The 13,158-nt window shown below is 31.5% G+C and overlaps 1 protein-coding gene across 1 annotated transcript in view; it reads right to left on the bottom strand.

Moving 5' to 3' along the window:
* LOC114754646 (pentatricopeptide repeat-containing protein At5g55840) overlaps positions 1 to 13,158 on the bottom strand; it is a 43,642-nt gene that overhangs the window by 13,076 nt on the left and 17,408 nt on the right. The window lies entirely within an intron of this gene.

Below are 13,158 nucleotides of genomic sequence, written 5' to 3'. Positions count from 1 at the left end.
CCTGGAACAAGAGTAAATGAGTTAACTTATATTTTTTTTTGTATTATAATGTTAGCAAAAATTTGTTGGCTCAATGGTCATTCCTAATTTTGGGAAGCATGAGGTTGGGGGATCAAATCCCCCCAACCTCACTTCCCCCCAATTTTAAAAAAAAAAACAGTTTCAAAAAAAAAAATAAAGGAAGGCCACCGGAATCCGGCCGCCGGCATCGGAGCTTCGGCGGCCGAGGTGGCGGAGCTCCGGCGGCCGGAACTCCGGCGCCGGCGGCCAGATTCCGGCGAGGCAGTGGTGTTCTTTTTTGAAAAAAAAAAAATTAAAGAGGGGTATTTTGGTAATTTGGCCATAATTTCATAATTGCAAATTGGGACCGGGTCCTTGTGAGCAATTTCTCAAATTCAGAGTCCCTGATTGCTATTTTATATATTGAGGGGTCTTTATTTGCAATTTTCCCAAATTTATTCTACTATTATTTTTTTATTAGACAATATGCTTAAAGAATCTTTTCAGAATATTCTTTAATAGTCTTAATGGTTTGAACTGAAATGTATATTATCAAAATAAAGAAAAGATCCATGTAATTAAAGCAAAATAGAAAGATAGCCAAGGTATTTTACTTTTAATCTTAATAATTTTTCCAAAAAAAAAGTTTACTTTAGATAGGTTTTTGTTTTTTTAATTTTAACTCTTATAGAGTCTTTAAAAAATTAAAATATATATACACACTGGCTTTAATAACTTATATCAATTTTTTAAAGGTTAAAATATATATTTAGTCTTTTAATTTTATACAAGATTTTAATTTAATTTTTTAAGTTTAAAAAATATTTTTTCTCCTTTAATCATAAAATCATTAGGTGTAAATAATGATTTGTTGTAACAATCATAATTTTTTTGAAAATTAAACTTAATATATTAGTATTTAAAAAGTTAAAAAATATATATAGCCTGGATTTAATAACTTAGGTTAATTTTTTTCTATAAAAAAATATATTAGCATTTAAAAAATTTTATCAACATTTATGACATTAATATCATCTTTTTTGTTAATAACTTTAAATTTATAAAACCAAAAGTATATTTTTTTAAAGTTAAGGGATTAAATTGAAACCCTATATAAAATTAAAATATTAAATAAATACTTTAGCCTTTTATAAATTAATCTAAGTTATGATTTTCTTCATTTTATAAAATTGATGTTTTTATCAAAAACAAATTGGATTAATTTTATAAATTATAGAAACTTACTCAAGCCCTACTTCACATATCATCATAAAAAATTAGTCACATATAATAGGATTCGATTACAAATCCTATTAGATATAATACTGATTTTAAGATAACTAGTTTCAAGATTGCAAATCTTATTCTATGAAGGTAAAACTTTTCCCAATCAACCAAAAAAAAAAAACAAGAAGAAGAAGAAGGCAAGACTTGGCAAATAGAGGCTGTTATTAAGGATATTTTAAGAAATTTACAATTCACAATGTTAGTTTTTCATTGTCATCATAATAGACATGTCTAGCAGTGTAGTCTTTCTATAGATCATCTTGAATCAACTCTCTGAACAATAGTTGGTCCATTATTTTATCTAAAAAGAAGAAAAAGACTACAAAGGCTTGCTATTATGGCATCATATACTCGACCGATTCCTCAGTCCATAAATTTTTTTTATTTGCACTTTAAGGCCACTCATAACTCCTTTTATGTACTCTACTTCTGTATGATAATTTATTAGATTCTATCACATACCAATTTTAAGTCACAAGAACATCTTCTTGTCTTTTGCTCAAAGAAAAAGGTTATCAATTTGCATTTCTTTTATGCATGATATTTCTCCACTATTGCACAATACATTTCGATGATGCTCAACTCTTTTTCGAATTATGATATTTGTTCTTCTAATAGAGACTTCCTTAGAACCTTTTTCTATTATTTTTTTTTTTCATTTTTAGTTATTCTGATGTAGTACGTTAAAGTCTACTATTTAATATACACACACATATATGGATTGTTTTTTATTTAAAAAAAATCCTATTTTATGATTTAATCAATATATATAATGTTGTCAAATATTAAGCACTATTACCATGAAAAAAAGCCTCAAACAAAATTTGGGGTATATAATTATGCTCCCTAAATATTCTAATATATGTAAGTATGTGTCTAACCATCTGACTCACCGGTCTAAGTACTTAGTATAATTACATAAACTAACTCAATCGTGATACTCGATATCAAGGCTAATCAAGTCTTGTCAAATTTCTTTCTAGCTTTCTTTTTTCCAAATTAGGTAGAGGCAAGTTGAACTGGGTTAATTAGGTTTTCAGCCCCATTGTTTACTCCTAATGCACACTATGATAGCATTATCATCATCGTCATCATCATTTGCCATCCATATGGTACGATTATTGATTCAATGAAAACATATTAATTAAATAAATTTTCATATATTTTAATAACACTAATGAAAATAGGTTTTTCATAGGGAAATGGCAAAAAAAGACCACCCAATATGTGAAATTGCTAAATGGGTTCCTTAATATAGAAAATTGCTTCAGCAGACCCCGTACTAAGTTACAAATATGAAATGATGGTAAAATGTCTAAAATGTACCTTAGTTATTTAGACTCTTTAATGAAGGTAGAGACAAGAAATTTAATGGTATGAAGGCTAGGGAAGGAAGGGTTTGTGTGTGTGTGTGTGATATTGGGATTGAAGAGCTTCCAATATTGGCAATCAAGTGAGTAACTTATTGACTAAACTCTTCTTTTATTCTTCCCTCTAAGAGTTGTGAGTTGTGATATTCTTCATCTCTATCTTTGTTGTGTGGGTGGGTAGACTTCAGGAAGAGAGGGAAAGAAAGGTGTAGTTGAAGATGAAAGATATTAGTTGTAGGAAGTTGTGGTTAGTTTGAGGTGGAATATTTTTGTTTTTCTAGTGTGATCACTAATCTGTCATTTGTAGTGCGTGGTGTTGGTGGTGATGGTGAAGGGTTAGGAGTGTAATGGTTTGGCAGAGTGTGGGTGGGATACTGGCTGTTAGTTTGAGTGTGAAGTTTTAGGTGTTACAGTGGAGGGAGGGAATGAGGATGCCGTGATTTTGAATGTTGAAATTGTCAAGCCCTAAAGTGATGTTGGGAAGAGAAGAGGTCGCTGGTTTTTATTTTGTTATGTAAATGATTGAGTTGATGGAATAAATGTGTAAATATTTATTAGTGAAGCTTATGTATTGACTAAATATAAATTGTTGTTGCAGGTTAGTATGAAATGAATTTCAATAATGGGATAAGCTACGGGAAGGAATTGTTATATTACATCCACATTAGTGGATATTTTGAAGCAAATGATAAAGGGGGAGTTAAATATGTTGAAGAGAGTGTAAGGGTCACCAGTATAAAAGAATGTATAATACTAGAGGAGTTGTGTGGAATAATATCACAATGGATAGACAATAATGGTAGTGGATATGAGATTAAGTATAAAGTCAAGTTTGATGAGAGTGCATTGACTGATCTTTGTGATGATGGTGATATCTCCAATTTGTTTAGATATAATGACAGCAGTGCTCATATGTATATAGGAGGGAAAAGGAATGACAGGAAACCTAGAGCAATGGATGATACAGACATATAAGTAATTATGTTTTTTAATTGAATGTTATTATTTGCTAATAGATTTTTTCTACTTCGTATAAAAATGTTGTAATTATGCTAATGGTATTGCTGTCCTAAGTTGTAATTTCTATATCCAAACTTGTTATTAGTAGACATATCATTTCCATTTCTAAACTTGTCATTTAGATATGCAAACTTTTTATTTGACTAAATAGTGGTTTTCATATCTAAACTTGTTATTTTGCTTACTAAAGTTGTAATAACCATATACGGACTTGTTATTTAGATATGCAAACATGTTATTTTGCTAACCAATTGTTTCTATATGGAGACTTGTAATTTGGCTTACCAAAGTTGTAATTACCATATGCGGACTTGTTATTTAATTATGCATACATGTTATTTTACTAACCAATAGTTTGTATATGCAGACTTATTATTTTAGTTACTAAAGTTGTAGTAACTATATATGGACTTATTATTTAGATATGCAGACATGTTATTTTACAAAAGAGGAGTTTTCATATCCGGACCTATTTCACTTACTAATGTTGTAATTACTATATACAAACTTGTTATTTTCATAACTAAAATTGTCATGTTCATTAACATAGTTGTTATTATGATAATTAAACTTGTCGTTTAAATATGGGCATCCTAACTTGGTAGTATGGTGGCAAGATTGAGAATTTATTGGGACTTTCACAAGAAATGAGTGAAGCCCGAATAACCTTGGTAATGAATATGAGCTAGCGAATGTTGAGAATGGAGGTGAATGCCTGACTTTTGAAGGGGTGGATTAAGTCAGAGAACTATGTGTAGTGGTTTAAGGAGTCAGGAAACATTAATGGGTGAGATGAATTGTATGAAATGGGCATGAGTGTTTGTAGAAGTGGGCCAATATATTCCACATGCTATTGCTTTTAAGGAAGCTACGTACAAGTTTAGTATTGCATAGAAGTTTGCAGCGAGATATGTCAAGAATAGTAAGGGATGAATGTGAGGCATAAAGTAGAAGAGTGTCCTTGGAAGATATATGTAAATGCTATTGGGAAAGACACTTCTTTATTACGTGTGACTACATTTTGCAATAAGCATATTCATTCAGCGCAAGACAATTTAATTGTGACTTATGGTAGGAGTGCTACTTTAACATCATCACTAATAGTTGAGGAGATAAGAGACTATGTTGAAAAATGGCCTAATGAGATAATCCAACCTTCAATAGCCTCCTAAAGCCTATCCTCTCAACCCTCTCCCTTAAGTCTTCATTATTATTCATAAAGTGTAGTAATTTTCTTAAACCCTTCAGGGACACTCAAGTTTGAAATAATAGAACATGTTACTTTTTCTCCTCTTTTCCCTTTTTGCGGCCTCATTTTCTTTGCCTCCTTGATGTACCTCATCTTCTCTTCAGCAGACAAAGCTTTTCATATATTTGACACAACATCTATTTTTTCTTTGCCTTTTATGTTAGGGTCAACTATTGTGGCCAAAAACTCACTTTTGAATAACAACCAACCATTGTGTGTCTTTTTGGATCCAGAGGCTCCCTCTGATGCTATCTTCCTTTTCCTACAAAACATTCAACATACAATCGTTCACAACCACATTTACTAACTAACTAACAACTCTGTTAACAATCTATTTTTTGACTAACAACCTTCTTACATCACCACTATTAATTTCTTATTTCGAAATATCAACTTGTAATTTCCTATACACAAGTTGTCAATTTCTTAAACTAAACTACTTGTTTTCAACTAGTTCTCATTCTTGTTATTTCTAATCATTAACTAGTCATTTACAATTATCAACTTGTTATTTCAGATTATAAACTTCTCAAATTGTCATAGTCAGCTTTCTTATTCCCAACTTGTTATTTTTAATTATAAACTTGTCATTTCCTATTATTAACTTGTCAGGACCCCATGGCAATCTTGTTCTTCTCAACTACTCAATAACTTGTTATTCACTACATTAAACTTATTATTTTTATTAGTAAGTTGTCAACTTCACACTTGTTATTTCATATTATAAACATGTTAATCCCCTTACTTAGCTTGTTATTCTGGACTTTACAATTATAAGTTTAACATACTTTATATTTTCATTACTGACATTGTTAAATACCTAGTTTCATGTTGTCATTTTAAACCAGACAAACACTTTAACAACTCTTTAATTCAATTTACACTTAACCAATTTAATTCACACTTTACCCATTCCTATGTCGTTATTTCCCAAACTAATCTTGTCATCTTCCTTGTTAGATTTAAGGTTTTGATGATAAGAAAATGAGTATTCAAGTTTCTCTACATACTTGTTATGTTAATCGATCATGGGTTGATCGAATATGTGATAGATAAATCACTACATGTTATGAGTTCAAATACTGTTAAGATTTATTGATCATGTGTTAGATAAATTACTGTGCTACATAACCTGTTAGATAATTAGGTTGTCTGATCACTTGTTTGATCATTGGTAAAAATGTTTTAACATAAGTTCTTTCAGGAAATGATTGGTCACTTGATAGATAATTTAAGTGATTGATAAGCTATCCGGTAAAGAAGATAATCTTTCTCTCTATTAACAAAGGGTTTATCAATCCCCTTATTAATTAAGAGGTTATCAATCATGTGTCAGATAATTGGTAAGTTTCTTCAACTCTCACATTTTTTGGAATGCTTTATGAATTATCGATCATTTTATCAATAATCTGCTTATCAATAACTTGTCCTGTAATTGTTTGACAAAACTCACTTTGTTGTTCAATCAGCTATTCAATCAAGTCTCTTTCTGGAAATCAAGTTTTCACTGACAATGATCAATCACTTAATCGATAATTTAATTGTCGATCAGTTAATTGATCAACGTTATGCTTTTTTTTATTCAATCTAAGTCCTTTAGAACTGCTTTTTGATAAATTATTTGATCAAGGTTTTATCAGTAACTTTTTAGATTAATGAAGTTCAAAGTATCTTTACATAGTTACTTATTTTATCGATAATTTGTTTGATTAAGTGTTTATCGAACATTTATTTGATAAATTACAAACACTTTTTTTTAAAAACTATTCTTCACGATAACCTTTCAGAAAATATATTTTCATATTATCTTTAAGCTTTTCTTAGCCTTCATTATTCATCTCATTTTCTTATAAAAAGCAAAGAAGGCATCTAATGATAAAAAGAACAAACTTTGCACTGAATTTAGAAGTACTTTCTTTGCTAAAATCAGTTTGTCTATATTTTATCATTTATCGATCACTTGGTCTATAAATAGTTAATTCATAATGATTTTGATAAATATTCTCTTCTTCTAAGTCTGATTCCCTTGCTATTAATTGATAACCTTATCGATCAAGGGGTTATTAATCAAAACTTTGATCAAATTAATTCTTTGATTCTTTGATATTTGATCTTATGATTTTCATATCCTATATCAATTCTAAGAATTATCATTTCTTCTGATATTCATTCATATTTATTTGAGAAGAACACTTACACTTTTATCGAGACACTTCTGTAGATTACGAAGCACAACGATTATATTATAGGCTCAACCTACTGTGTTAGAAGCATTTATTGTGAACAACGTTGTAACTGCCAAAGACATGCAATCAATACTCCAACAGCTACAAGCTCTTGTGTCTAACAGAAAAATGGAAGTCTCTAACTATAAATAAAACAAAGAGCATTGAATGAATTGAGCTACCATCTGTGAAAATTAATTCTCACATTCATTACTCTGTTTTTACATTGTGAGCTTCAATGCTTATCATATATACTCTGTGAGAGAGTCTATGATTTTTTTTACTCAAATCTGTGAGTGACTCAAGAGTATAGACACTTGAGGGGATTGCAACCTTATGGGTAGTAAGATGGAGTGATTGAGAGTGACTCAATTGTTGTATTGAGGCATCAAGAGCTCGTTGAATCTTAGATCAAGTGGTTAAGACTAAGCTAGTATAATCTCATGTGTCATTTTTCATCTGTTCATACTTAGTGAAATCTTTCTAAACCTATCTCCATTGCTTTATCTTATTAGTTATTTTATTAAGTCAATTTTTTTTATATATCACCCAATTTACTACCCTTTTAGGTGAAACCGCCACTAACATTCTAACTAATCTTGTCATTCCCTTACCAGCCAAACCCATCCATCGCACATGTTCTTTCATAGAAAAACATATATATTTCAAACTAGGCATTTTTTGCCAATCAATCACAACTTATTTGACAACAAAATTAGTACATACTTTCATGCCCTAAACGCATTCCCTCTCCTCAGTATATCACATTTGCAACAACCAACCCAAACAAACCAAAGCATTAAACCTACCACTAGATTTAGTCGCTAAATGTCATTATTAACTCTAATGACCAAATGCCACAACCATCAAATGTGTGATGATGCCTTTACCTTCTCCCCTACCTTCAACAACACGGACAGATCACTACTCACTCACTACTCCATTCACTTCTCCCACAGTAAATACACACTTCTCTCACATAATACTCCTCTTGCCGATACTGTTACTGGAAAATGGAAGCAACCTCCTGCGTGAAAATAGACTGAGTGCAGAGAAGAGAGAGAGTAGAGAGACTGAAGAGAAGTTATCGAAATTAGGGGAGAGAAGTAGGCGCGTGAATAGCATTTTCTTTTCAAATAGCTTAGGGACTTTTTGGACATTTCACCATCATTTCATATTGCAATATAAGACCAAGTCTACTGAGGCAATTTTCTATATTAAGGAACCCATTTAGCAATTTCACATATTTTGGGTCTTTTTTTTTTTGCCATTTTTCTTTTTCATATCATGATCATTATAATTGAATAAAATTTATTTGAGAGAGAATTAATTAAGAAAAGAGAGAAGCAATCTACTTCTAATATGAAATCCCATGATACCCGATCAAGGGAAAATGGGTTATAGGGGTTTGCGAGTCAATGTTAAGTGGTCTAGTAATAACCCATTATTGGGCTGTCCGGTGATCCAAATCCAAGCGACTCTTCCACCTCTACCTCCTAACAATTTCCTCAGTCTCCATAGCTTTTGATAGCCATTTTCAAGTTTCCCTATACCACATTTGAAGCTTAACAATCATCAAGCGTTGTTAGGCTTCATCTATCGTCAGCCACCATCTTGACACGATAAGCCATGAGATCTGAGAAGGGATTTCAAATTCAGCGTCGAAGCTGAACAAAGAAGGTGAAGTCACGATTCTTCTTAGTTCTTAGAGACTACGATGAGGGAATAAGGAAAACAAGGAATGTTAAAGATGGAGGAAGCATTTGAGGTGCTGTGGAAGAAAAGTTTTAGACTTTGAAATATCAAGATGAAGAAGAGCTCACATTGAAGAGTAAGAAATAGAGGGGCTCAAAACGAGTATAAAGAATCCAAGGAAGAACACAAAAGGGTGACAGGAACTTGACTCTCATTGAAGATTTTGTTTCCATTTTCTTATGCAACTCCAAGATGCTATAAATTTTGGAATAACATAACCTTAATTGTGTTTGCTACCTCTTTACTATGTCAACAAAACCAATTACGTGACATGCCATTGCTAATGTGGGTGTAGGATATTGATACAAATTTAAACTCATAAACTTTTCTCTACAAAATTATGGCTTGAAATTACAGAACAGGATTGAGATGGGTTTGGTTAGTGAGATTTGGTTGTGATCCAAAATCTTTAATTTTATTCACTATTAATAAGAATGAGAAAGAATTTTGAATTGAACTTTGATCCAGATTTCAATTGACCTTCAAATCAAATGTATCAAATTTCTTATAAAATAACCTGTTATTACTTTATCTATCATTAGATTAAATATTCCTCTCTCTTTTTGATCTGGTTGGTATGCTCTTGCTTCATATTCTGAAATTCCATACAGCAATATTGATTTGATGCTGTAGGTTCATATATGCTTTAGATTACATATTCTGATTCTACATGTAAAATTTCATCTTCTAATTCCACCGGTAACTTATTAATTAATAATTAATATATTTGAGGTTTTAGTTTTTGTTGTTACTAATAATATATTAGTGTGGCTACTGAATTCCATCGATTATGTATCTTTAATATCTGTTAAATAAGACTTAATAATTAGGCCCTTCTTAGTGTTATTGACTTAATTCTTTGCTCTACTTAATCATGACATCTATTTCATCATATTAAATTCTCCAAGCCCTACATCTGTCATAACATTGAAGTTCCACACTTGAAGTTCTACCATCAGGTATGTTTACTCACTTGAAGTTTTATCATAACCTTCTATTTATTATTGTGAATTTTGAATTGATATGAATACACTTCTTGTGCCAACCTCCTCCTACATGTATCTATTTAGATTTGATTTTTACAGATTTTAATTCTGGTTGTTGAGATTTGGTTGTTATCTAAAATATTTAATTTTATTCATTATTAATAAGAATGTGAAAGAAATTTGAATTGAATTTTTATCTGGATTCATATTGAACTTCAAATCAAGTGAGTCTAATTTCTTTGTGCTTCAAATAGAATGAAAGCTAGAAGGCTGATTTTCTTCATTTTGCCAATCTAGAGGCATTCATTTCCTAAAATGCTAATGTTTAAATATAGTGTTCATGCATAGAGACAGGATCAAAATAACTCCTCATTTTAGAATTTGTAAACCCACTGAGTGGAAAATTTTCTAATCTCATGATGTTCAAATTAGCCTATTAGTAAGTTATGCCCATGTCTTGGAAGTCTTGAATCATCACCGTGTCAATTTGTTGGGTTCAAAATGGAAAAATTCGAGATCATTTCAATAGAGTTAAGATGAGAGAAAAGAATTTAAGAGCATTTTATTCATTGTACTCAAATATTTATGTAGAGAAGTTGACAACTTCTTTTATATTTTAATGTGTGCTTTATGAACTAGAAGTATTTTATAGATTTAAATCCCACACCTTACAATATGTATTTACATATGTGCCTAAATGATCTGCATTTATAATCTATATTGCGTTTGAAACTTGAAGAAGAAACTCTACTCTTTTGGAAGCTTTCCTGTATAGCTTGCGTATGACCTTGCTTTTCACTAGTCCATTAAAAAGCTTTTCATTGGGACTTGACCTTTGCTTTTCCTTCAACAGGATTGTGAACTTGGAATGGATTTACAATGTGTGGAATGGATTTTGACAGCATTTAAGTTGTTAGTTATTTTTTATTATGATGCAAAAAATATTTTCCAGGTAAAAAAAAAACAGAGAGGAATATTTAATCTAATGCTCTTCCTCCATCCTATATATCTGTGCATATATTGGCAACCTCCATCCTAAATATATCACATAATCTTTCTAATTTTCATCCTATTTTATAATATATCCTATTGTACATGAGGTTCAATACCTAGTATGGTGTCGAAGATAAGTAGAAACAGGAAAGTTATGTCAGTTATGTTTTTCTCTTTCTAGTATGATTTACCTTTCATTCTTTTAACCATGGTAGTTCAATTATTAAGCATAGGAGGTAGTATATTATTAGGCCATACCAGGCTGTGCATAGGGTATGAACGCGGCAGGTACTTTTTAGCCTCCATGCAATGTTTTTTATTATCACTCCTGATGAATTAGAATATGACCAAATCTACTCTCTAAGGAACTATATTGCATGAAAACAAATGTTTTGGAAAAAAAAAAATCAACATGAAAACAAATGTGTTCTTTTCCCCAAAACCTAATCAGCTTTCTTACCATTTTTAATTTGAACTTCAAAGATGCCTCTTATCTTTAACCCCAATTCATAAAATGCACCGAATACAATAATCAATAATTTAGACTAGTCTTCATACATGCCTATCACAAAATAAATTAACGTCTAATCATGTCAGATTACTTATCAATATATAATAATTATATATTTTTTTTGGTTTTATATTCTTCTTTTCTTCATACACTTTAAAATTTTTAACGAATTTTTTTAAAAATATTGACAAATTAGTGTGCTTCATAAAATTTTTTCTGATTAAATTTTGATTACTGTATTTTGTTTCTGCTTCTTTTCTAAAATTAATTTTGTCATACACATTTTTATAGAGATTTTTATTAAAAGAATTTGTCGTTTCTCTCAAAATGTGTCTCCTTTATTGTAATTGGCATACTTATTTTTAAATTTTTTTGATATAATCAGCTGAAATAGTCATAAATAAATTACTGTGGAAATTAACAAAAACCGCACAGTGTATGCCCCCCATAAATTGGCAATAAAGAACCCCCAATCTCGCCAAATATTAAATCAATACATATTTAAATAGATTAGCCCTATATCACATCAAGCAAATCATAAGTCCATAATATAGCAATGATGCAACAAAGAAAAATTGTTGACTGAAGCCCTACCTTAAATGTAGGCGCTGGAATAAAAGTCGCCCATGACAACACACAAATGTCTAGCGCCAATGGATGCACCCAGCCTCATGTGTTGGCTACAGGCTACTTAGATGATGGTGACCCCGTTTAGGAGTGTCAATTTTGTGGTGCCTTACTTTGGCTCAACGAGCACCTCAAGTGTTGCTCTTCTTCTATATACCCCAATTTTCTCAATTTGCTGCTGTCACAGCAAGGTTGTTATGCCTTACCTCTAGACACCACCAGAACAATTTTGGAAGCTTTTCTTTCAAAAAGAACATCCAAAATCTAAGAACTTCTTGGCAAACATCAGAGCATACAATAATATGTTCTACTTCACTTCTATCTGAGGAAAGATTGACTATTGCCTTAACTCCAGCGGAGGCGGCCCTTACTCCTTCATCATGTCCGGACAGAACTATCATTCTTGGGAAGCTTATTGCCACTTAAAGGAGGCCCTCTTGTGTACTTATAGTTGTCCATTTATGACACAGACAACAAAATAAGGAGCCGGATGGTAGCGATTAGGTATGTCCCCCTCATGCTGCTTACGTCCTCTATTATCATGTTTCCCCTACAGCACACTTCACAATAAATCCCTTGGCCCTGCATTGCAAGCACCATCCAGACAAATTGGGTGTTGATAAAGCCATTACTATGGACATTAAAGATTGTCTTAACTAGCATAATGCCCTGGTTAAGAAATACCATATGGCATCAGACATCTTTCACCGAGACAACATTGCTAAAGTTAGGATACCGCTCCTCAAAGAATCAAATGATAGAAACAAAAATTATGAGCTGCCCATAGCGTCGGAGGTAGCTGCGTTGATAGTCAGAGATTTTGATAATCCATATGTTAATAGAGACATAATCATAAAAAAAGAAAGCAGGCTCCTTGAAACACGTCTATGAAGTGTACAAGTTGTACTTGCCTCTTCAATATCCCCTCATCTTCCACTATGGCAACAATGTATTCATACCAAACATAGAACATAACAAAGCATCTCTTATTAGCACCAAGAAGAAAAAGTACATCATAATACAAGAGTAACTAGCTTTCAGACTGATGGACAGAAATATAAAGGAGTTCGCATTACTGTACTCTAGGAGGTTATTATAGCAACTCGTTGTAGATGGCTTTGTAATGGTCGAGAGT

This window comes from Neltuma alba, unplaced genomic scaffold (genome assembly GCF_004799145.2).
Source record: "Neltuma alba isolate B1F8T4 unplaced genomic scaffold, ASM479914v2 tig00010174_pilon, whole genome shotgun sequence".
Lineage (NCBI taxonomy): Eukaryota > Viridiplantae > Streptophyta > Magnoliopsida > Fabales > Fabaceae > Neltuma > Neltuma alba.
Note: the sequence above shows the minus strand (reverse complement) of the source record. Positions and strands in the feature narration are given on the sequence as shown.